This window comes from Tursiops truncatus, chromosome 3 (assembly GCF_011762595.2).
Source record: "Tursiops truncatus isolate mTurTru1 chromosome 3, mTurTru1.mat.Y, whole genome shotgun sequence".
Classification (NCBI taxonomy): Eukaryota; Metazoa; Chordata; class Mammalia; order Artiodactyla; family Delphinidae; genus Tursiops; species Tursiops truncatus.
Window position 1 is genome coordinate 81,843,874 of NC_047036.1, and position 24,915 is coordinate 81,868,788.

A 24,915-nucleotide genomic window follows, 5' to 3' on the forward strand; every position below is an offset into this window, starting at 1 on the left:
ATACCGCAAAAGCTGCATTTAAAAGAAAATACCAAGAGTCCTACTTAAATTATGGGTTCATTGCAAAAGGTGATTCACATTCTCCAAGCCCGCTTTGTATAATATGTGGTGACTGGCTATCCAGTGAAGTCATGCAAACTTCAAAACTGCTTCGCCCCATGGAGCCAAGCACCCTGCATTAAAAGACAAGCCTTTGGAGTTTTTCAAAAGAGAAAAATGTGAACACGAAGAACAGAAGCAATTATTGAAGGCCACCAGTTCATCAAATGTGTCTGCACTGAGAGCATCGTCCTTAGTGGCTAACCACATTGCTAAAGCTAAGAATCCCCTTACCATTGGTGAAGAGTGGATCCTGCCTGCTGCTAAGAACATTTGTCATGAACTTTTAGGAGAGGCTGCAGTTCAGAAGGTGGCACGTGTTCCTCTTTCGGCTAGCACCATAACTAGACGAACTGATGAAATAGCAGAGGATACTGAGGCACAGTTGTTAGAGAGGATTAATGAGTCACCATGGTATGCAATCCAGGTTGACGAATCTATCGATGTTGATAACAAGGCAACAGTGCTTGTTTTTGTGCGATATATTTTTCAGGAGGATGTGCATGAGGATATGTAATGTGCACTGTTGTTGCCAACTAATACCACAGCTGCAGAACTGTTCACGTCTTTGATGATTACATATCAGGAAAACTGAATTGGTCATTTTGTGTTGGTATATGCACAGACAGAGTGGCTGCCATGACTAGACGGCTTTCTGGTTTCTCTACTCAGGTCAAAGAGGTTGCTTTTGAACGTGAATCTATGCACTGTGTCATCCATAGAGAAATGCTGCCTAGCTAAAAAATGTTACCTGAACTTAACAACGTTTTGCAGGATGTGATTAAAATTATCAGCCACATTAAAGTACATGCCCTTAACTCACGTCTGCTTATGCAGCTCTGTGAGATGACACATTTGGGACTTCTGATCTCCAGAATTGTAAGATAATAAATATGTACTGTTTTAGACAACCAAGTTTGTATTTCATATGATTAGAGAAAGCAGAAGAAAAAATGAAGGAATAGGACAAAATAGAAAATGTTTAAAATAGTTAGTAATGGACTTTTGACAGGGAAATGATCAGAAATAAAAGAAAAAAAACCCTCCAATGGTTAGGTTCCAGCTCCTTCAAACCCCTACCATCATCAGTCATATTGTTAGCATAGACTGTGCGATGTGGGCCAATGACACTCTTATCAGGCTAAACCTTCTAAGGGTCAGAGATTATCTCCCAGCAGCTGAGAACAAAAGCCAAACATTTCTTTTGGCAAGTTTAATCCTTTTCTCCACAACATCATATATTTAAATTCTTAAAACACACTGTGATACATAGCTGCTTGAGAGGACCCTGCTCTCTCTACTTAATTAATTCTTGCTGATCCTCCAGGTCTATGTCACCACCTTGGAAATGGCTTTACTAACCCAATTAACATAAAAATTTAGAGGTATAGCAGAGTTTACTCAGTGCCTCAATGTTACCATAAACCTATTTCGTCTTCTCCACTTTCCTCAACCTCTTGGCCTGTCGTCTTTGTCCTTCATGATCATGAGGTGGCTGCCATAGTTACAAACAATACTTTCTTACTCCAGCAATCTAGCAGGAAGAAAGGGCATGAGCCAGGTCTTCTGCTTGAGAGACTGTGATTTTTCGATCAAAGAAATAATGCCTCACAAAATTCTTCTTGCCCATAACTGGATCATATGGCCACCCATAGCTGCAGGAAAAGAAAGAAAAGTATGAATCCACCAAGGGGGAGTGGGATTATGATTGGTCAGGGTCAACCATGAGACATTCCTTGGGGCTGCCTCAGATGAGCTTGGCCTTCCGTTAGAGGGAAAGTGGACAATGGCTTCTGGAAAGGTACTTACAGTGACTGTGACATACCCCTTTCACTTATCTCAGTCCTGAATGCTAAGTGAGTCTTTAGTATAGACAATGTATGAATAAATGAATGGACTAGGTTATAAATAGATTAATTGTCATTTTTTAATATAACAGCTTTTCCTCTTTTCTTAATAATTTCAATGATTTTGGTCAGATTGCTTAATCTGAGTCTCATTTGTCTTCATCTGTAAAATAATGATAGTACTGTTCTGGAGTATATTGAGAGTTCAAAGATTATAGCAATGTGTGAAAGTGTCTTTTACATGCCTGGTGTATAGTGCATGTTTCACCATAAGAAGAAATATATAAAAACTGTGTCTTGAAATGTAGAACAGTTAGATCAGAAAGCACTATGCAAGCAAATATCCATGGAAAGGATCATTGTGTTCTGTATTTAGGTTTTAATTAGGTTTCTTATATATATTGAGGGGGCAGGGCCAGTCCCACACTAGAAGAGAAGCTGCCAGTACTGACAGGTGAGTGCAATAGCCCACCCTCTGAAACTCCCTCACTGTTTTCACTGTTACTTCCCTTGAATTCATTTGGATTAAGTAACTCCACCCAGACTATTATAATTTTAAATAAATATATATATATATATATATTCTACTAATTATAGAAAAATAGGGCAGACTCTGGAACCATACTTTGCCCCACCCATACTCTTGCCTCTTTTACTTTTGTCTTTTCATCCTGGAAAAGCAAGTTTTGTCTATTCGAAAGAACCTTTTGTTAACTTACGTGTCAACACTGTAGATAGGTTAATTGAGAGTGACTTTATAAGGACAACCAGTATATTCAAAATATAAAGGAACCTCACAATAGTGCTTTATGAAATATCAGATACAATGTGAGCGTTTACTCAGTGTGGTAGAACACAGCACTGTTGCTTGCAAAGCCCCAAGCCTGGAAATGTACATGTGTGGTGATTCCTATGTAATGTGTTAAGACCTGTTAGGTTGAACAGTTCCAGGCCATGTGGTGTGCTTATGAATAATACCAGGAATACAGAAGCGAGGTCTCTGGAACATGCAGTTCCAGAGCAGTTTCATTGTCCTGGAAGCAGCCATATATCATCTGACTAATGGATAAAAGTACTGAGGGCAGGTTGACTCAGAGTTCCTTTGACATGGCTCTATGCCCACATTGAACAGAGCCCATAAAACCAGATGTCCTCAAGAGGTTAAAGAAGTCACAGGAGAGTTTTCACTACTTTACTCTGTGTTGTATCTTTTCACCTATCTTTTTGGATTTAGTATTTTACTAAAATGAATAAACATTTGCAATAATCTTGAATACATATCCAAATATCTGATTTTTTGCTGACCTATTAATTTCCTGAAAGTTTTTAGGCTGAAAAACTACCTCTGCTGTAACTACAATAATAAAACCAGCTCTCAGTGCTGTGAAAACAAATTTTCTTTAAAAACATACATTGTTTTCACTCACGCAGCATACTTCTTCTCCTGAGTCCGTTAGGTAAACCTGCCACTATTATAATCACAGTCTGAACATTTGAAGTATTCAAATGAAAAGCATTACGGAATTGCAAACATACAATAACGAGTACTATTTTTTATTTTAAAGAGAGAACGCTACTTTAATGTGACTTCCTATTATATTCCTCTTAGATCATTCCCAGTGCTATTATAATGTATTCCTAGAAAAAAAATTCTTGCCTCTGTTACATTTTAAAAATCTTAGAATGAAATATTATAAAATATGCTTTTGGAGCAAGCTGTTTTTACTGTTATGGTTCTCAAATAAATCCGGAATCAGAAGAGAAATTACCTATTGTTTATTAGTCTATGTATGCTAAGCTCTAGGAAAGGCAAATTGGAGCATGGTGTGAATTTAAATACTAAATATTATATTAGAAAAAATAGGTAAACACATCATATGCAGTTTCTCTCCTTATTTAAAACTTTTCTTTAATAGTCTTTTTAAACACACTTTCATAGCCAATGTGACACCACTGCAATCCTAGAAGCGTCGTGAGCACCTTACATACCACAAAACTTTGTTTCAATCTTAGAAATACCAGAAATACAAATTTCAAAATGTATTATTAATCTGATTCTTAGGATACTGTGGATTTTTGTGGAATAAATGAAAACATAATTTCCTAAAGTGCATTCTGCAGAAATGTCGTTTCTCAAGATGCCCAAAAAAAGAACACAGTTCTCTGGTTCATTATGTTTGGAGACCATACACCATAAGACATCTTTGGAGATTCAACATAAGTTAAATTATTAACATCTCAATAAGCCCTGAAACAAAGACAGACAGATAGATAGATAGATAGATTTAAGTTAAACTTGCAGTTTTCCTCTTTAATTTATCCTGGAAACTTCCTTTTCTGCCTGACCTGCAATACTACCCAGTATAATTAGGGTCCCATAGAATTTGTTTTTGGAAAAACTAAAGTCGGGCAAATATTAATGAACCTTAAGTTCAGACCAGCATTATGCCTGGCAGAGTATCTGATAAAATTCACAAAAGCCTCTGTGGAGTAAAACATGGTGTATAAATGTGTCTCTATTTTTGACAAGAAAAAAGATCAGGGACATGGAAACCCTGACTAGTTGTGAGGTACTATGAAAACTCTGGTAAGCTATTTTATTGATGTTGCTTAATCCTGTCTTAGAAAGTGGTTACCAACTTATTGTTTAGTTCTCTAGCTGTTTTCATATCTAGGGTGTAATGGAGGTGTAAACTGATAGCTTCTCTTTTATTGTATCATATATTGCATTGATTTTATGTTATTTCATGACATTTATAATACTAATGTCATGGTATATATTTATTATTACCTTTTATATGACTCCAGGGAGGCTAACATTTTTAATTAACATTGAAAAGCAATATAAATACTTTCAAAAGTTACTTTAAAATTGCTGTATATCCCATATGATTTTCAGCTGGCAGTTACCAAAATTTAAATATATACTACTCATTGATTTGTTTCAATCAGCATATAGCAGTTTCTTTGTAAACATACTTGGGAAGATTCTGCGTGATTTACCTTTAGCACATTTTAAGTATTTGTCATTTTTGAGTGTCATTATGAACTTAGACCCTTTATAGAATCAACTTGATAGGATTGACTGCAATTACTGTTTTCTTTTCACGAAGCACAAATTGTCACTATTTGACAGGAGGGGACTCTGATACTCTGGCTTCTTCATTCTTATTGGTACTATTTTAGACATCTTTGAAATTATCTTTACTTTTTGATGGTAATAAGATATCCCTGGGTTATCTTGACTTTTCTTGCCCTAAACTTTGATTTAACTGACTCTTAGTCCAATATTAGAGGCCTAAATTTGAGTGCTAAATTTCACTAAAAATAGCCCTATCTAACCATGCGTGGCAAACAGAGTGACACTAGAAGTTTCAGAAACTCCTTTGTGTCTGATAAGGGGTATATTTTTTTAAATTTCATGAGGTTATATTTATTTCTCTAGTTAAATTTTAAAGTTCTTATCCTGTTCTTCTATACATTTTATTTAATGCATTATTCATTTTGTTGAGCTAGCGGCTTATCTCCTGTCATTAGAGCTTTTATTATCAAAGGTAATAGAATATGCTGTTTAGTTTCTATTGAAGAATGTCATTAAGTTTGTTGTTTATATTGCTCAAATATTTAAATAACTATGTAACCAACATAAAACAGTGAGTAGCATTTTTTAAAATTTTCTGTAGACTATCTGAAATATTGAAAATAACTGACAAGTCAGTTATTTCCTGTCACTGATTTAATAATTTGTGTAGATGAGTGGCAAAACATAGTTTGGATCTGAATGTAGTGATCAGACTTAGGCCTAATTTTAAAGCAGATTTTGAAAGTGGCATCATAAGTGTAGTCAGGCAGGTTTCCTGAAGGACTGGACAAGGTACAGAATTGAAGCAGCTCTTGCTCATAGCTGTACCATGTCATTGGGTGGAAATGACCAGAAGTACTACCACCTTAAGGAAGTGATAAGAGTGACCATGGTGAGTGGTCCAAAATGTCTTCTTTCATTATAAAAGGATAAATATTCTGAAAAACATTTGAGAAAATTGAGGCTATGCAAGATAGCAAGGAATTTGAAAGCAATGAAATCAAGTGAGGCTGGAATAATCCCTAAAATTGTTTGCTGTTGACTGTTGGCAAGTGCATTCTCAAAACACTAAAAAAATCTCATCATAGACTAGATATTAAGGAATCAGAAAAGAACCATACTCTGGTATTTATTTAGCAGGAATGGTGGTGTGAATAATCAGAGCTTTCCTTTGTTTGTACTAACGGAGATCACTGGCGGTATGTAAGTAAATAGATGAAATAGTTTTGATTGTTGTTAAGGGTGAAAACCAGGTGCTAAAACACACACACAGGTGTGTGTGTGTAAGATCACTTGAGGAAGAGCAATGCCTACCTAGATTTAGACAAGAACCTATGGCTCTGTGATATATAAAAGTCCAACCAAATTAAATCATAAAAAAAAACCATAATAAATTAGATGAGGAGAACTGACATTTTTATTTTACTAATAAATGGTTATAATACTATAATGTTGATTATTTCTCTTTGACCAGATTAACATGAATATTGATAAAACTCACAAATTTAGAGAGTGATAATAATAATATGTTAGATTTTTGCAATAGTTTGAAATTGAATATTTTGGAAATAGATAGTTATTAAGCTATCTCAAATGCATAAAGATATTGAAAAGCAAACTATTCAATATTTTGTATGTAATTCAACTTTTTCTGTTATTAAGTGAGCTGACTTGTTTTGTTTGTTCCAAATTGCTTCTAGTGTTGACAATTTAGTTTCAAAGTAATAGATAATTTTCTTAGGTCTTAGGTCTTTTCCTCAGGAATAGTTTGCAATTTTTCCACATCAATTTTGAGGATTGTTTTTGTATTATCAGCTTCTGATTGTGTCGACATTAATATTCTTTCAAATCGAGAGCTATTTAAAAACCTGATTTTAGTCCTGTATAGTCACTGTGAGTAGTGAAAATTGATTGATATCCAGTTTTATGTTAATGCAAGACATTTTTATTTCCAATCTTACTACCAATGTTGACAAAAACATGTACTTTGAGTAAAGTGAAAACACACAGATGGTATCTAGATACAAACAAGATGTTAGCACTTTACTTTTATGTGGAGAAGAATGTGTACTTGAGGAAAGCTTTAATAATTAGAATAAACACATTATGACGAAGTAGGAAGACTTGGCAAGAAGAGAATATACCCCAAATAGTATTTTGTATTGACTATGACTATGAAATAACAGATGTTTTTCTGAAAAGAAAAGCTAGCCCCAAGATGATGTAATCACACATTTGAATAAAGCACCAAAAACAGTTGAAAGGAAACGAATACATTTGTAATAAAATAAAAAGTCAGATTTTTTCATTTTCAGAGGGAAAGAGCACAGTTCAGTTAGGCTGAAAGGTCTTAACTGACTAGTCATATCTGAATCTAAATTTGAAGAAACTAAAAGGTGATTCCTAATATGGCTTCCACCATCATTTCAAGATTTAATTTTTACAATGTTAGATATTGAAAGTTAATACTATGTTGATATAATCCTCTTCAGTGTTAATATATGAAGACATTAGCTAAACTAGTTAAATGGCAGTTAACTAGTTTAACTGGAAGTTGTTTATTTCTATACAGCCCTTTGGTTTTAATGAGGCCTCAGAATGCTTTCTAGGTGCTTGATTTGAAAGTGGGTGGCCTGCTCTTTTAAGCAGGTATTTTTTGAAGCCCCTACAACAGCTATTTTTAAAGTTGTATTTTCAGTATCTACCACATAGAAGCTTTAGGGAGTTAAGTTTGGAAGAAATAAAAGAAAGGACCACATCAAAATTTTATTTCATGTGTAAGATAATGCTAACTGATTATATGAATACTACAAAAGAGAGGCTGAATTAAAATTATGAATGGAAGAACTAATGGACAACCTCAAGAAGTATTAGTGTATGTTTGGAGGATAACTTTTCCCTGAATTTTACTGGTGAATAGACTATGTTTAAGGTCAGAGTGTTAGGATGAATAACCATTAATGAAAATAACTTTAATTAAGCAGTAAGAGTGTCAAACATGTACTAAGAACTTCATGTATTTCTCACAGATAGGAAAACTAAGCTTAGAGAAGTTAGGTTACCTAGCCAAGAGACAAGGCTATTAAGTGGTTGAATTAGCAGAGAAAATGTTTAGAGCACCTCCCATTGATATAATTTTTGCACATTTTGAATGATTTCACATCTGATCAAATTTTACAAGGAGGACAGGAATTCACGGTTTTTTCTTTCATTGTCCTAGCCTTGTCACAGATATGTATGAGAACTCTTGGCATGACCTCGTAACATCTTTCTTTCTTATTGTATCTCCTATGTTCAGGGTCACAGATGATTCCCCAGGAACGTGTACCCTATTGTGCCCTCAGATAAATGAGACTGGGGATCACTGCAGATGCCATTATTTCATTCTTTTTCTATAGCTGAGTAATATTCCATCATATATATATATATTATATATATATATAATATATATATATATATTTCATATTTTCTTTATCCATTCACATATTGATGGACACTTAGGTTGCTTCCATGTCCTGGCTATTGTAAATAGCACTGCTGTGAACATCAGGGTGCATGTATCCTTTCAAGTTAGAGTTTTTGTCTTTTCTGGATATATGCCAAAGAGTGGGACTGCTGGATCATATGGCAGCTCTATTTTTAGTTTTTGAAGGCGCCTCCATGCTATTCTCCATAGTGGCTGCACCAGTTTACATTCCCAGAGAAAAGGTATTTCAAACATTTAAAATACAATATGTGTAGTCATAGTATTATGCAGCATATTAAATTATATTTTATGTGTAGGTTAATTCACATTGTATTGGAGCCTGAGGCAAAAGAGAAAGATCAGTGATGTTGATGCTATCTCTATTTAAAATCTTGTTTCTTTTAATTTCTCATGGATTTTTCACATTCTTTTATTTTTAAAAGTTGCATTTAAATATTATTTATCTTAATTTCTTATTTTTTGGAACTCCTTAAATTTTTCACCATAAAACTCAGTTCTGCTGAATGTTGATTCTTACCTTAGCAAGCAGTTCAATTTAAAGGTATCTTTATTTCAGTGTTCACTGGAATTGTTACAAGGAGCTGAGTGTCAAATATATGGGCCTTTTGTAAAGAAAGGATTGAGAATAGTGACGTATCAGAACAGCTGCAACATGGCGTAATCCAGAAGCCACAGTTTGTGTGAGGCTCTCGTGTATTTGAACTTCTGTAGGCTTGCGGGTTTTTTTTTTTTTTTTTTTTTACGGTACGCGGGCCTTTCACTGTTGTGGCCTCTCCCGTTGCAGAGCACAGACTCCGGACGCGCAGGCTCAGCGGCCATGGCTCACGGGCCTAGCTGCTCCGTGGCATGTGGGATCTTCCCGGACCGGGGCACGAACCCGTGTCCCCTGCATCGGCAGGCAGACTCTCAACCACTGCGCCACCAGGGAAGCCCCTGTAGGCTTGTTTTTAAACTTTGTTAGTGTGTACTGTGGAAGGCCCATGGTATCCACAATCCCTCTAAAATGAGGGACTCAACTTCCAAACCCTTTGGCCTCTGGGGAATCTTTTCAGGTCTCACTTTAAATCTTTCTCTTAGGATGACTTTACAATAAGTATTATGGGTTGGAATGTGTCCCCCCCACAAATTCATATATTGTAGTCCTAACCCCCAAGTACCTCAGAATGCACACTTATTTGTAAATCGGGTCATTTCGGATGTAATTAGTTAAATTAAGATGTGGTCATGCCTGGAGTAGGGTGAACTCCAATCCAGTATGACTGGTGTCCTTATAAAGGGGGAGGATTTGGACATAGATGTGCACACAGGAAGAACATCATGTGAACATGAAGACAAAGATGGGGTAATTTATTTCTAAGACAAGGGATGGCAAAGGTTGCCAGTAAACCACTAGAAGCTGGGAGAAAGGCATGGAACAGATTCTCCCTCACTGTCTCAAAAGAAACCAACCCTGCCGACATCTTGATCTCAGACTTCTAGCCTCCTGAACAGTGAAACAATAAATCTGTGTTGTTTAAGTTACCCAAATTATGAGATTTTGTTATCGCAGCCCTAGGAAACAAATACAAGTCTTAATTTAGGACATGATCCTTATATTTCAGGTTTGGTCTTTTTCGTTTTTCAGTGGGATTCCAGGGAGATATTAAGTAGGTTGAACAATTCTGACAGAGTCAGAATTCCTGTGTCCCAAGGAACTCTTCTTCTACTGGAGTTTTTCATTTTCTAGTATCCCCCTCTCAGTCTTTGATCAGCCACTTTCTGGTAGACATGAGTGGTCCTACCCTACAGATGCACAGCCCAGCCCTCAGCCATGGGCTCACAAGGAATCCCCATGCTGACTTCTGAATTCCAATCTCTACACGGCCTCTTCCTTATCAGTACCCTGGCCTGTGGAGTCCTGCCACTTCAGCTGACCAGCACTCTGATCTCTGCCTCCTCAGTACAGTGGCACTGACCTTCTCTGCAGAATTCCGAATGTCTATGCAGCCCAAGTTTCCACCCAGTCAGAGACTCCTCACGTCATGGAGTCATTTCCAAAGTTCTGTCAAGGATTGCAGCTTTGCATTGACTGTTGTCCTCTTTGTGAAACCCAATGCCTCATATGCTTTGTCCAGTTCCATACTTGTTTACAGCAGACTAGTCCAGTTCCAGTTATTCTACCAAGGCCAGCCTATGTCTTTAAGAGTGAAACGTGGAATCTAATAATTTAGATACTGATAAGCTACTATCTAGATATTTAGATACTGATAAGCTACTATCTAAATTTCTATGGAGGTTTGATTAAAAAACTATATCACATCTGCCCCATCACTACTATAATCTTTTGGGTTGATAGTAAATCTCTCTTCTTTTTTTCTCCCTAGTTGATTTTCAGAAGAAATATAAAGAGGGAAATTGATGAAACTGTAGAAGTGCAATTCTAACTTCTTTTCCAGAAGCCTGATGAAAACTGTTCCATTCAATTTAAAATCTCTTTGCCTAGCCAAAGAGCTAATTTTAGGTGTAAAGAAAGTGGATAGTAAATCTAAATAGCTTAGAGAATCTCACAAATCACATTTTCCAAGTCTTTCTCAGTGAAACTTCAAATCTATACCATACACAAACAACTGCCCCCCAAGCTCCTCTCCCACCCCACCTCCTTTCTTATTCTATCTATTCAGTTTGACTCTAAGGGTTTTGTGATTGTTTCATTAAGCAGTTCCCATTGACCAAAATATATAAATGTTACAGCGCTGAGTCAACAAAGTCCCATAGTAATCACACAGAACAATGCATTAACCTTTTCTCTCCAGCCTAAATAATTTTCTGATATCATGATACTGTATACTGTATTAACATAGAGTGAGATGTAGTATCTTTGATACTGACAGATCTTCACCTCATAGAAGAAAATAATGGTTTAAATCATTTGCTTTTGGTAACAAAAATTGGTGATCAGTAATCTCAGGTGATCATTGTTTTCAATTCTTACTTAAAGGAGTTGAGAGAAAATAGGTTAACATTTTTTTGAAATCATAATAACAGTGGTTTGATTTGCACATCTTAATTCTCCAAACAATCCTTAATAAAAATACCATAAGCTGCCAGGTGAGCAATGAAGATACAGTAATCAGTCATCAGTAAAGAATATTTTTAAAACTGACAGATGTAACCATCTTGGACAGTTCATAACAACAGAGGCTAAAGACACTATAGAATATAGAAAAGACACTAGCCAAGTAGAACTAAACAAAATATAATGAGACAAACAAAACTAATCAAAATACAAAATGCTCTACAAATGTGACTATTTTTTATAACAGGTAGGTGATTTTGACCCAAATGTTGTCAAAAAATATGTTACTATCTGGTCTTGTATTTCAAGTAATATTCTTTTTTGCATAATATCATTAAATCTGTTTTCCAAAGAAAAGTACTAAGGTTTTTTACAACCCTCTTGATAAGGCAAGCTATTCAAACAGCAATCTTTTAATATCAGATTAAACAAGAGAACATCTTCAGGGAGTGGATGGTCTCCTTTAAACAATAAATTCCCTCATATATTAAAATACTTGACATGCATTGCACTAGGTTTTCAGAGAAAAAAACTTCAGGAGAAAAAACACATACAGCATTATTATAGAAAATTATTTAGAAAATAATGGGAGTTGGGGCTTCCCTGGTGGCGCAGTGGTTGAGAGTCCATCTGCCGATGCAGGGGACACGGGTTCGTGCCCTGGTCCGGGAAGATCCCACATGCCGTGGAGTGGCTAGGCCCGTGAGCCATGGCCGCTGAGCCTGCACGTCCGGAGCCTGTGCTCCGCAATGGGAGAGGCCACAACAGTGAGAGGCCTGCATAACGCAAAACAAAAAAAAAAGAAAATAATGGGAGTTGTGGAAACTACATTTTCTAAATAGAAAATTAAGCTATACCTGGATGAATGAATGCTTCTAAGGAAATAAGATTTCTGGGGCGACAGCATTTCTCCCCGTTTTCTATAAATTTAATATTTGTGAGATTGAGAGGCAAAACAACTTATAGACATTAGTGATTCTCCTTACTCTAACCTGTTTTTTCTAGTACTGATCAAAACTAGCAACTACATGTATAGGTTTTTTAATGTTTATTATATATTGTTTGTATCCTGCTTCTAAAAGGTAAACGCAAGAGGGTCTAGAAACTTTTCTGTTCTTTTCACTGATGAATAATACAAAGTGCCTAGGCTAGTACCTGTCACATAGAAGGCATTTGGTAAATGTATGTTGATCAAATAAATGGATGAATTAATGAGTGAATGAAGGCATGGGAATAGATCTTGCATGACATTTTTCAGTAACAGCTTATTGTGAGGTGTTATGAAAACTGCCTACACAATGAATCAGACACAGATAGTGAAACATTTCATAAAAGAAAATCTCTTTGTTCCCATATTAAGAATGTAGAGCCCATGTTCGTTCTCAAATACTTATGCTGGTTTTCTCAAAACCTTGTTTCCATATATCCCCCAGAAAAGACACATTGCAGTTTTCAAAGCCTTGCAGTATTACAATCTCTCAATACATTTGGAGCAAAGTATATAAAGAATTATGTTTTCCTGAAGCTTGTTTACATAGAACTTCTGATTCAATTTTTAGTTCTACTAAAATGTTATGATAGTTCCTAGAAAATGAAATAGATCCATTCTTTCATTTCATGAATTATGTGAACTTAGTTCTTCAATGCATGTATCAATTTTGCTATGATCTTTTCTTACATAAGAATGTTTAATGGTTATGTAACAATGTAGTGATCAAATTAAAAATATTTTCAGTCCTATACTTTGATTATCGTTGAACTAAAAGTTAATATCTGTAAGAATTCATATTTATTAAATACACTGTGTAAAACAAATTGATAGTGCCCGAATAGCCAGTTTTAAGGTTTCTGCCCAAGAATATGAGTACTTTTATGCTTTTCAGAAGTCAGTTCCTATATTTAGAACCTTAACTCATAAAACAGTAGCCTTGTTATATGTCTAGTCAAATAGCTTAAAAATATTTTAGATCATCTTGGGATAAGATATATCTTCAATTATTTCTTTCAATTCAATTAGTTCTGTGGCATTTTACTATAAAAATGTAATAATTCTAATTGGTGATGTAGATAAACACCTTTAAAAGGAGGAAACCAGAATTTACAATCAAGTAGAATCAATTCCATCCGATTATGAATTGATTTTTAGTTAATTTGGAATAGGAAGTATAGCAGAAAACTTTGATTCCCATTGCATGTGACAGAGGTAATTCAGGGATATTACACATATACTGCTTGGCAATAGAAATGCGAGTTACTCATTTAAAGATGCCATTTATTCAAGCAGAAATAAGAGTTACCAAAGATAGTGGAAAGGCTGTGTATTTTGATCTTTGTCCTTTTTTGATGATATTTGAAATTGTGGGCATTTTGAGTTCTGAAAGATTCAAGGAGACTTGAAATAATATCAGTGGGGGACTGTGATCACAAACAATATATAAGTTATAGTGAGATTCAGGATGTGTCTTATGGCTAGGGATGGTGTATTTTGTTGATCATTTCCTAAATGTTGTATTTGTGACACTTTTGAATTTTGGATGAAGAACATAAGTAAAGGAAACTAACACAATGGAATATTTTAAATTGATATTACATATGAAATTCAAAATCTTTGTGTAACAGATGGATATTATTTTCACTTTCTTAGTAAAAAAGGGTATAAGTAACATAAGAGGGGGACATTATGTACTTTATTCCATGAATATTTACTAAATATCTGACAAGCACTGCTGTTTATTAATTTATCCAGTCACCACAGTGTCTAGTAAGTGTCACTTACTAAACACTGTGGTTCCAGATAATATGCTATTTGGTGAGGAGAAGCAGTGACACAAGACATGGTCCTTTCTCACAAGAAGCTTAAATAGTTGAGGAGATAGATGAGTAAATCAGTCATAATATATATTAAAACATTTTAACTTTTATTAATTGGTTTATTTAAATGTTAAAATTTGTCTAAAAGTTTTATGGGAGTAGAGAGGAGAAAGAGGGATTGTGACATGAGGTTATTCTAAATTAGAATAATGAATATGTATGAATTAGACCAAAAACATGTGAGTTGCTTGCTACTGATAGAGGGACCTTGGAGACATGTGTTGGTGTAAAGCATAACTGCTTCAAAGGGTAGTTGTGGGAACCAGAGAAGGGTGAGGTTATTCAGGAACTAAATGTCCAAGGGCCTGCGATGAAATGCTAAGTGATATCAGCACAAAGGAAGAAAATGATCGCATAGGATTTTAGAAAGAATATCTGACTTCCGGTGCCAGCAATCACTTGAGTGATTCTTATCTATTGTATATAGAATGACAGTAGGTTAAAATTTCAAAACAGTTTTAAATATTTTATTTCTAAAGCTAATGGGTTGAAAGAGTCTCTCAAATGACAATTATATGTTGCAGGTGTTTATTTGATTCAGGAAAAAAGTACAAACTGTTTAAAAGTTTTAAGTTTAAAATTTTGATTTACCTTTTTTTAAATTATTGTACTTAAACCAAAAACTTCTCCACATTTTACTTTGAAAAAAGCAAACAGTCTCTTTAAAGTTTAAACCCGTTGGGAGAAAAACTACCTATCAAAACTGGAGTGTGCATTTCTCGGAGTGTTGAGGAAGATGGCGGAAGAGTAAGACGCGGAGATCACCTTCCACCCACAGATACATCAGAAATACATCTACACGTGGAACTTCTCCTATAGAACACCCACTGAACGCTGGCAGAAGACCTCAGACCTCCCAAAAGGCAAGAAACTCCCCACGTACCTGGGTAGGGCCAAAGAAAACACAGAGACAAAAGAATAGGGACGGGACCTGCACTAGAGGGAGGGAGCTGTGAAGGAGGAAAGGTTTCCACACACTAGGAAGCCGCTTCAAGGCAGGGACTGTGGGTGGCAGCGGGGGGGAAGCTTCGGATTTACGGAGGAGAGCACAGCAACAGGGGTGCGAAGGGCAAAGCAGAGAGATTCCCGCACAGAGCATCGGTGCCGACCAGCACTCACCAGCTGGAGAGGCTTGTCTGCTTACCCACCGGGATGAGTGGGGGCTGGGAGCTGAGGCTGGGCCTCGGAGGTCGGATCCCAGGGAGAGAACTGAGGTTGGCGGTGTGAACACAGCCTGAAGGGGGCTAGTGCGCCATGGCTACACGGGAGGGACTCCGGGGAAAAGCCTGGACCTGCCGAAGAGGCAAGAGACTTTTTCTTTCCTCTTTGTTTCTTGGTGCGCGAGGAGAGGGAATTCAGAGCGCCACTTAAAGGAGCTCGAGAGACGGGTGCGAGCTGCGGCTAAAAGCACAGACCCCAAAGACAGGCATGAGACGCTAAGGCTACTGCTGCAGCCACCAAGAAGCCTGTGTGCAAGCACAGGTCACTGTCTGCGCATCCCCTCCTGGAAGCCTGTGCAGCCCGCCACTGCCAGAGTCCTGTGATCCAGGGACAACTTCCCCGGGAGAACACACGGCATGCCTCAGCCTGGTGCAATGTTACGCAGGCCTCTGCCACCGCAGGCTCCCCCCGCATCCGTACTCCTCCCTCCCCGCCGGCCAGAGTGAGCCAGAGCCACTGAATCAGCTACTCCTTTAACCTTGTCCTGTCTGAGCGAAGAACATATGCTCTCAGGCGACCTACACGTGGAGGCGGGTCCAAATCCAAAGCTTGAACTGTGCAAACAAAGAAGAGGAAGGGAAATCTCTCCCAGCAGCCTCAGGAGCAGCGGATTAAATCTCCACAGTCAACTTGATGTACCCTGCATCTGTGGAATACCTGAATAGACAACGAATCATCCCAAATTGAGGACGTGGACTTTGGGACCAAGATAGATTATTTTTTCCCTTTTTCCTCTTTTTGTGAGTGTGTATGTGTATGCTTCTGTGTGAGATTTTGGCTGAAAAGCTTTGCTTTCACCATTTGTCCTAGGATTCTGTCCATCCGTTTTTTTTCGTTTGTTTTTACTTAAATTTTTTTTCTCAATAATTATTTTTTATTTTAATAACTTTATTTTACTTTATTTTATTTTATCCTCTTTCTTTCTTTCTTTCTACTTTTTCTCCCTTTTATTCTGAGCCGTGTGGATGAAAGGCTCTTGGTGCTCCAGCCAGGCATCAGGGCTTTGCCCCTGAAGTGGGAGAGCCAAGTTCAGGACACTGGTCCACAAGAGACCTCCCAGCTGCACGTAATATCAAATGGCAAAAATCTCCCAGAGATCTCCATCTCAACACCAACACCCAGCTTCATTCAACGACCAGCAAGCTACAGTGCTGGACACCCTATGCCAAAAATCTAGCAAGACAGGAACACAACCCCACTCATTAGCAGAGAGGCTGCCTAAAATCTTAATAAGGCCACAAACAAGATCCAGCCTCATCCACCAGAACACAGGCACTAGTCCCTTCCACCAGGAAGCCTACATAACCCACTGAAACAAATTTAGCCACTGGGGAAAGATACCAAAAACAACGGGAACTACGAACCTGCAGCCTTCAAAAAGGAGACCCCAAACATAGTAACATAAGCAAAATGAGAAGACAGGGAAACACACAGCAGATGAAGGAGCGAGGTAAAAACCCACCAGACCTAACAAATGAAGAGGAACTAGGCAGTCTACCTGAAAAAGAATTCAGAATAATGATAGTAAAGATGATCCAAAATCTTGGAAATAGAATACACAAAATGCAAGAAACATTTAACAAGGACCTAGAAGAACAAAAGATGAAACAAGCAATGATGAAAAACAAAGCAAATGAAATTAAAAATACTCTAGAAGTGATCAATAGCAGAATAACTGAGGCAGAAGAATGGATAAGTGATCTGGAAGATAAAATAGTAGAAATAACTACTGCAGAGCAGAATAAAGAAAAAAACAATGAAAAGAACTGAGGACAGTCTCAGACGCCTCTGGGACAACATTAAATGCACCAACATTCAAATTATAGGGGTCTCAGAAGAAGAATAGAAAATGAAAGGGACTGAGAAAGTATTTGAAAAGATTATAGTTCAAAACTTCCCTAATATGGGAAAGGAAATAGTTAATCAAGTACAGGAAGCACAGAGAGTCCCATACAGAATAAATCCAAGGAGAAACATGCCAAGACACATATTAATCAAACTATCAAAAATTAAATACAAAGAAAACATTAAAAGCAGCAAGGGAAAAACAACAAATAACACATGAGGGAATCCCCATAAGGTTAACAGCTGATCTTTCAGCAGAAACTCTGCAAGCCAGAAGGGACTGGCAGGACATATTTAAAGTGATGAAGGAGAAAAACGTACAAGCAAGATTACTCTACCCAGCAAGGATTTCATTCAGATTTGATGGAGAAATTAAAACCTTTACAGACAAGTAAAAGCTGAGAGAGTTCAGCACCACCAAACCAGCTTTACAACAAATGCTAAAGGAACTTCTCTAAGCAAGAAACACAAGAGAAAGAAAAGACCTACAATAACAAATGCAAAACAATTAAGAATATGGGAATAGGAACATACATCTCGATAACTACCTTAAGTATAAATGGAATAAATGCTCCCACCAAAAGACACAGGCTGGCTGAATGGATACAAAAGCAAGACCCATATATATGCTATCTGCAAGAGACCCACTTCAGACCTAGGGACACATCCAGACTGAAAGTGAGGGGATGGAAAAACATATTCCATGCAAATGGAAATCAAAAGAAAGCTGGAGTAGCAATTCTCATATCAGAGAAAATAGACTTTAAAATAAAGACTATTAGAAGAGACAAAGAAAGACACTACATAATGATCAACGAATCGATCCAAGAAGAAGATATAACAATTGTAAATATTTATGCGCCCAACTTAGGAGCACCTCAATACATCAGGCAAATACTAACAGCCATAAAAGGGGAAATTGACAGTAACATAACCATAGTAGGGAACTTTAACACCCCAATTTCACCAATGGACAGATCATCTAAAATTAAAATAAATAAGGAAACAGAAGCTTTAAATGATACATTAAATAAGATGGACTTAATTCATATTTATAGGACATTTCATCCAAAAACAACAGAATACCCATTTTACTCAAGTGCTCATGGAACATTCTCCAGGATAGATCATATCTTGGGTCACAAATCAAGCCTTGGTAAATTTAAGAAAATTGAAATTGTATCAAGTATCTTTTCCGACCACAACGCCATGAGACTAGATATCAATTACAGGAAAAGATGTGTAAAAAATACAAACACATGGAGGCTAAACAATATGCTACTTAATAACGAAGTGATCACTGAAGAAATCAAAGAGGAAATCAAAAAATACCTAGAAACAAATGACAATGGAGACACGACAACCCAAAACCTATGGGATGCAGCAAAAGCAGTTCTAAGAGGGAAGTTTAAAGCAATACAATCCTACCTTAAGAAAGAGGAAACATCTCAAACAATCTAACCTTGCACCTAAAGCAATTACAGAAAGAAGAACAAAAAACGCCATAGTTACCAGAAGGAAGCACATCATAAAGATCAGATCAGAAATAAATGAAAAAGAAACGAAGGAAATGATAGCAAAGATCAATAAAACTTAAAGCTGTTTCGTTGAGAAGATAAACAAAATTAATAAACCATTAGCCAGACTCATCAAGAAAAAAAGGGAGAAAACTCAAATCAATAGAATTAGAAATGAAAAAGTCAAAGTAACAACTGACACTGCAGAAATACAAATGATCATGAGAGATTACTACAGGCAACTCTATGCCAATAAAATGGACAACCTGGAAGAAATGGACAAATTCTTAGAAATGCACAAGCTGCCGAGACTGAACCAGGAAGAAACAGAAAATATGAACAGAGGAATCACAAGCACCGAAATTCAAATTGTGATTAAAAACCTTCCAACAGGGCTTCCCTGGTGGCCCAGGGGTTGAGAGTCCGCCTGCAGATGCAGATGACACGGGTTCGTGCCCTGGTGCAGGAAGATCCCACATGCCGCAGAGCGACTAGGCCCATGAGCCATGGCCGTTGAGCCTGCGCATCCGGAGCCTGTGCTCCGCAACGGGAGAGGCCACAACAGTAGAGGCCCACATACTGCAAAAAGAAAAGAGAAAAAGTCTTCCAACAAACAAAAGCCCAGGACCAGATGGCTTCACAGGCGAATTCTATCAAACATTTAGAGGAGAGCTAACACTTATCCTTCTCAAACTCTTCCAAAATATAGCAGAGGGAGGAACACTCCCAAACTCATTCTACGAAGCCACCATCACCCTGAAACCAAACCCAGACAAAGGTGTCACAAAGAAAGAAAACTACAGGCCAATATCACTGATGACCATGGATGCGAAGATCCTCAACAAAATACTAGCAAACAGAATCCAATAGCACATTAAAAGGATCATACACCATGATCAAGTGGGGTTTATTCCAGGAATGCAAGGATTCTTCAGTATATGCAAATCAATCAATGTGATACACCATATTAAGAAATTGAAGGAGAAAAACCATATGATCATCTGAATAGATGCAGAGAAAGCTTTTGACAAAATTCAACACCCATTTATGATAAAAACCCTTCAAAAAGTAGGCATACAGGAAACTTCCCTCAACATAATAAAGGCCATGTATGAAAAACCCACAACGAACATCATCCTCAATGGTGAAAAACTGAAACCTTTTCCACTAAGATCAGGAACAAGACAAGGTTGCCCACTCTCACCATTCTTATTCCACATAATTTTGGAAGTTTTAGCCACAGCAATCAGAGAAGAAAAAGATTAAAAGGAATCCAAATTGGAAAAGAACAAGTAAAGCTGTCACTGTTTGCAAATGACATGATACTATACACAGAGAATCCTAAAGATGCTACCAGAAAACTACTAGAGCTAATCAATGAATTTGGTAAAGTAGCAGCATACAAAAATAATGCACAGAAATCTCTGGCATTCCTATACACTAATGATGAAAAATCTGACAGTGAAATTAAGTAAACACTCCCATTTACCATTGCACAAAAAGAATAAAATATCTAGGAATAAAACTATGTAAGGAGACAAAAGACCTGTATGAAGAAAATTATAAGACACTGATGAAAGAAATTAAAGACGATACAAATAGATGGAGAGATTTACCATGTTCTTGGATTGGAAGAATCAACATTGGGAAAATGACTCTACTACCCAAAGCAATCTACAGATTCAATGCAATCCCTATCAAACTACCACTGGCATTTTTCACAGAACTAGAACAAACATTTCACAAGTTGTATGGAAACACAAAAGACCCTGAATAGCCAAAGCAATCTCTAGAACGAAAATTGGAGCTGGAGGAATCAGGCTCCCTGACTTCAGACTATATTACAGAGCTACAGTAATCAAGACAGTATGGTACTGGCACAAAAACACAGATCAATGGAACGTGATAGAAAGTCCAGAGATAAACCCACGCACATATGGTCACCTTATCTTTTATAAAGGAGTCAAGAGTATACAGTGGAGAAAAGACAGCCTCTTCAGTAAGTGGTGTTGGGAAAACTGGACAGGTACATGTAAAAGTATGAAATTAGAACACTCCCTAACACCATACACAAAAATAAACTCAAAATGGATTAAAGACCTAAATGTAAGGCCAGACACTATCAAACTCTTAGAGGAAATCATAGGCAGAACGCTCTATGACATAAATCACAGCAAGATCCTTTTTGACCCACCTCCTAGAGAAATGGAAATAAAAACAAAAGTAAACAAATGGAACCTAATGAAACTTCAAAGCTTTTGCACAGCAAAGGAAACCATAAACAAGACCAAAAGACAACCCTCATAATGGGAGAAAATATTTGCAAATGATGTTACTGACAAGGGATTAGTCTCCAAAATTTACAAGCAGCTCATGCAGCTCAATAACAAAAAAACAAACAACCCAATCCCAAAATGGGCAGAAGACCTAAGTAGACATTTCTCCAAAGAAGATATACAGAGTGCCAACAAACACATAAAAGAATGCTCAACATCATTAATCATTAGGGAAATGCAAATCAGAACTACAGTGAGATATCATGTCACACCAGTCAGAATGTCCATCATCAAAATATCTAGAAACAATAAATACTGGAGAGGGTGTGGAGAAAAGGGAACCCTCTTGCACTGTTGGTGGGAATGTAAATTGATATAGCCACTATGGAAAGCTGTATGGAGGTTCCTTAAAAACTAAAAATAGAACTACCATACGACCCAGCAATCCGACTACTGGGCATGTACCCTGAGAAAACCATAATTCAAAAAGAGTCATGTTCCAAAATATTCATTACAGCTCTATTTACAGTAGCCAGGACATGGAAGCAACCTAAGTGTCCATCAACAGATTAATGGATAAAGAAGATGTGGCACATATATACAGTGGAATATTACTTAGCCATAAAAAGAAACGAAATTAAGTTATTTGTAGTGAGATGGATGGACCTAGAGTCTGTCATACAGAGTGAAGTAAGTCAGAAAGGGAAAAAGAAATACCGTATGCTAACACATATATATGGAATCTAAGAGAAAAAGAAAGAAGTTATGAAGTACCTAGGGGTAAGACAGGAATAAAGACACAGACCTACTAGAGCATGGACTTGAGGATATGGGGAAGGGGAAGGGTAAGCTGTGACAAAGTGAGAGAGAGGCATGGACATATATACACTACCAAATGTAAAATAGATAGCTAGTGGGAAGCAGCCGCATAGCACAGGGAGATCAGATAGGTGGATTGTGACCACCTAGAGGGGTGGGATTGGGAGGGTGGGAGGTTGGGAGCCGCAAGAAGGAAGAGATATGGGAACATATATATATTTATAACTGATTCACTTTGTTATAAAGCAGAAACTAACACACCATTGTAAAGCAATTATACTCCAATAAAGATGTTTTAAAAAAAATAAGAATCAGGAGTGTACATCTTTTGTGGTAATAGAAAAAAAAAAAAAAACTCAACCACAAAGACCCCAGTGTAAATATTTGGTTCACTCTCACTAGGCATAATAGTTTACTGAAATGCAGGTGAGGTGTTAGTTAATTTGTCAGTTACCACTGAAATAAAAATAAAATAATATATTTTGGAAAATGACAATATACATGTAAATATTATTAAATGTTTAAAAGGATCCTTTACCTTTTTACACATTGAAAACACATTTGCAGACATGTTAATTGGAAATACAGAAAACTGGCAGATGTAGGGTCTCTATAATAATTCACAAACATAAAGACACTGGGCATAAAATACAGTAGTTTCTCAGATGTTAAAATTTTAACATGCTACGAACTATCAGGGCAGATCAAAGAAGTGACATTTATTAGATGCATCAAAATGGATTAAAACTGTCTTAGGTAGACAGGTTAACTTCATGAAAGGGAAGGGTATTCCGAAAATCAAATGTATTAAACTATGAGCACAAGCTGTCATGCATATCTTGGTGAAATTAGGTTGAGAAATGTTCCTTTAATAAAAAAAAAATCAGTTTGATAAATGTAAGCTCCCTTGATTGAAATTATTTTAGGACAAATATTAAATAGTTCATTTAATGGCAAAGGAAACAAAGCTCCTATATTCTTCAAAGGTATTTGAATAAACTGTTACTCTTTGTTACATTAGCCATGTTCAATCACCATAAAATCATCTCCTAAAAATTCAAATGAAGTCAATTTTTCTTCTGATGAATATGCTTTAAACAATTACTTTTCAGTTCCAGAAATTTGGCCTATAGTAATTTTCCCATCCCAATTGCCAGTTCTGGTTTAGGTATTTTTGTGTAGTAGTATCTCTGTAGATAACTTTGTGTTTGTTGAAAAATAATATATGTATTTTGAAACCTAGGCTAATATTTACTTCAAAACAATAGTGTTTTGAATCTAATATGAAACACCATTAACTATCATTTGAATATCAGTTATAATGTCATGCAACAATTAATTTCTAATAAATGATCATGAATAAATGAATTACTAAACAAAAACTAGTCTTAATGGTTGAGAAACACAAAGGTGTAGTTCTCGCTCTGGCTACATATCCACTATGGTTGGTGGGGGGCTATGCTTTTTATTTTTTATTTCATCATCAATCTTTAACTGAGGATGATGGTTCAGCCAGTTTGAGACAGTGTGGACCATTGCAGCAGAAGTAGAAATGCACACTGTCCTTATATCCTCAAAACTTCCACTAACAATTCATCTACATAATCAAGTCATATGGTTGATTCTGATATCAAGATGGTAGGGAAGGGCTTCCCTGGTGGCGCAGTGGTTGAGAGTCCACCTGCCGATGCAGGGGACACGGGTTCGTGCCCTGGTCCGGGAAGATCCCACATGCCACGGAGTGGCTAGGCCCCTGAGCCATGACCGCTGAGCCTGCGTGTCCGGAGCCTGTGCTGCGCAACGGGAGAGGCCACAACAGTGAGAGGCCCGCATACCGCAAAAAAAAAAAAAAAAAAAAACAGTAGGGAAGTATTATGTTCACTCTGGCAAAATAATTTTATATTGTTGAACAGAAATACAACGTACTTACCATAGCTAGTAAGTGAAATATTTGGAGGTTGCAAAGTAACCACTGTCTTTTTGATCCAAAGCCCATTCCTTAACCTCTACGTTAGTGCTACACAACTTTAGTAAAAAAATAAAAAAAAAAAAAAAACCAGCTAGAGTGTTATTTTAAAAATGAAAATGCTCAGGTCCTAACTCAAAAGACGCTAAGGTCAATATATAGATGAGATATTGGTGAGCTGTTAAACTGTTAGTGGGCTTATCAACTGTTTGTTTTGTTAGTGTTGTCATTTACCAAAAATTCAATAGACAGAGATCAACAAAGGACAAAGAAAAGGATATTAAAACTGCTACAATTGATATGCTCCATATTCTTGTGCATATGAGGAAAAGCATGAACATGAGAGAAATATGTGGCATAAAAAGGTCACAGGAAAACTTTAAGAAAGGAAAATGCATCTGAAATGAAGCACACAATGGATAAGATTATAAGCAAACTGATCAGAGAAATACAAAATCTGAATAGTGCCATATATTTACAAAAATTTGTGTTTATATTAACTCTCCCTGAAAAAACCCACCAAATACGGTGTTACTAATGAATTCTGTTAGACATTTCAGAAGGAAAAATTGCCAAATGTACAGTTTTTTCCGTAAAATAAAGGAGGATAAATAGCTGCTCAGTTTGACAAAACTCAACTTCCATTCAGGATAAAAAATGATCAGCAAACTTGAAATAGTAGGCAACATCCTCAAACTGATAAAGGATCGCTACGAAAAATCTACAGCCAAAATCATACTAATGGTGAAACGTGAATAGTTTTTCCTTAAGTGTGGAAACAAAACTAGGATATCTGTTTTCATCAGTTTTATTTGATATTGTACTAGATG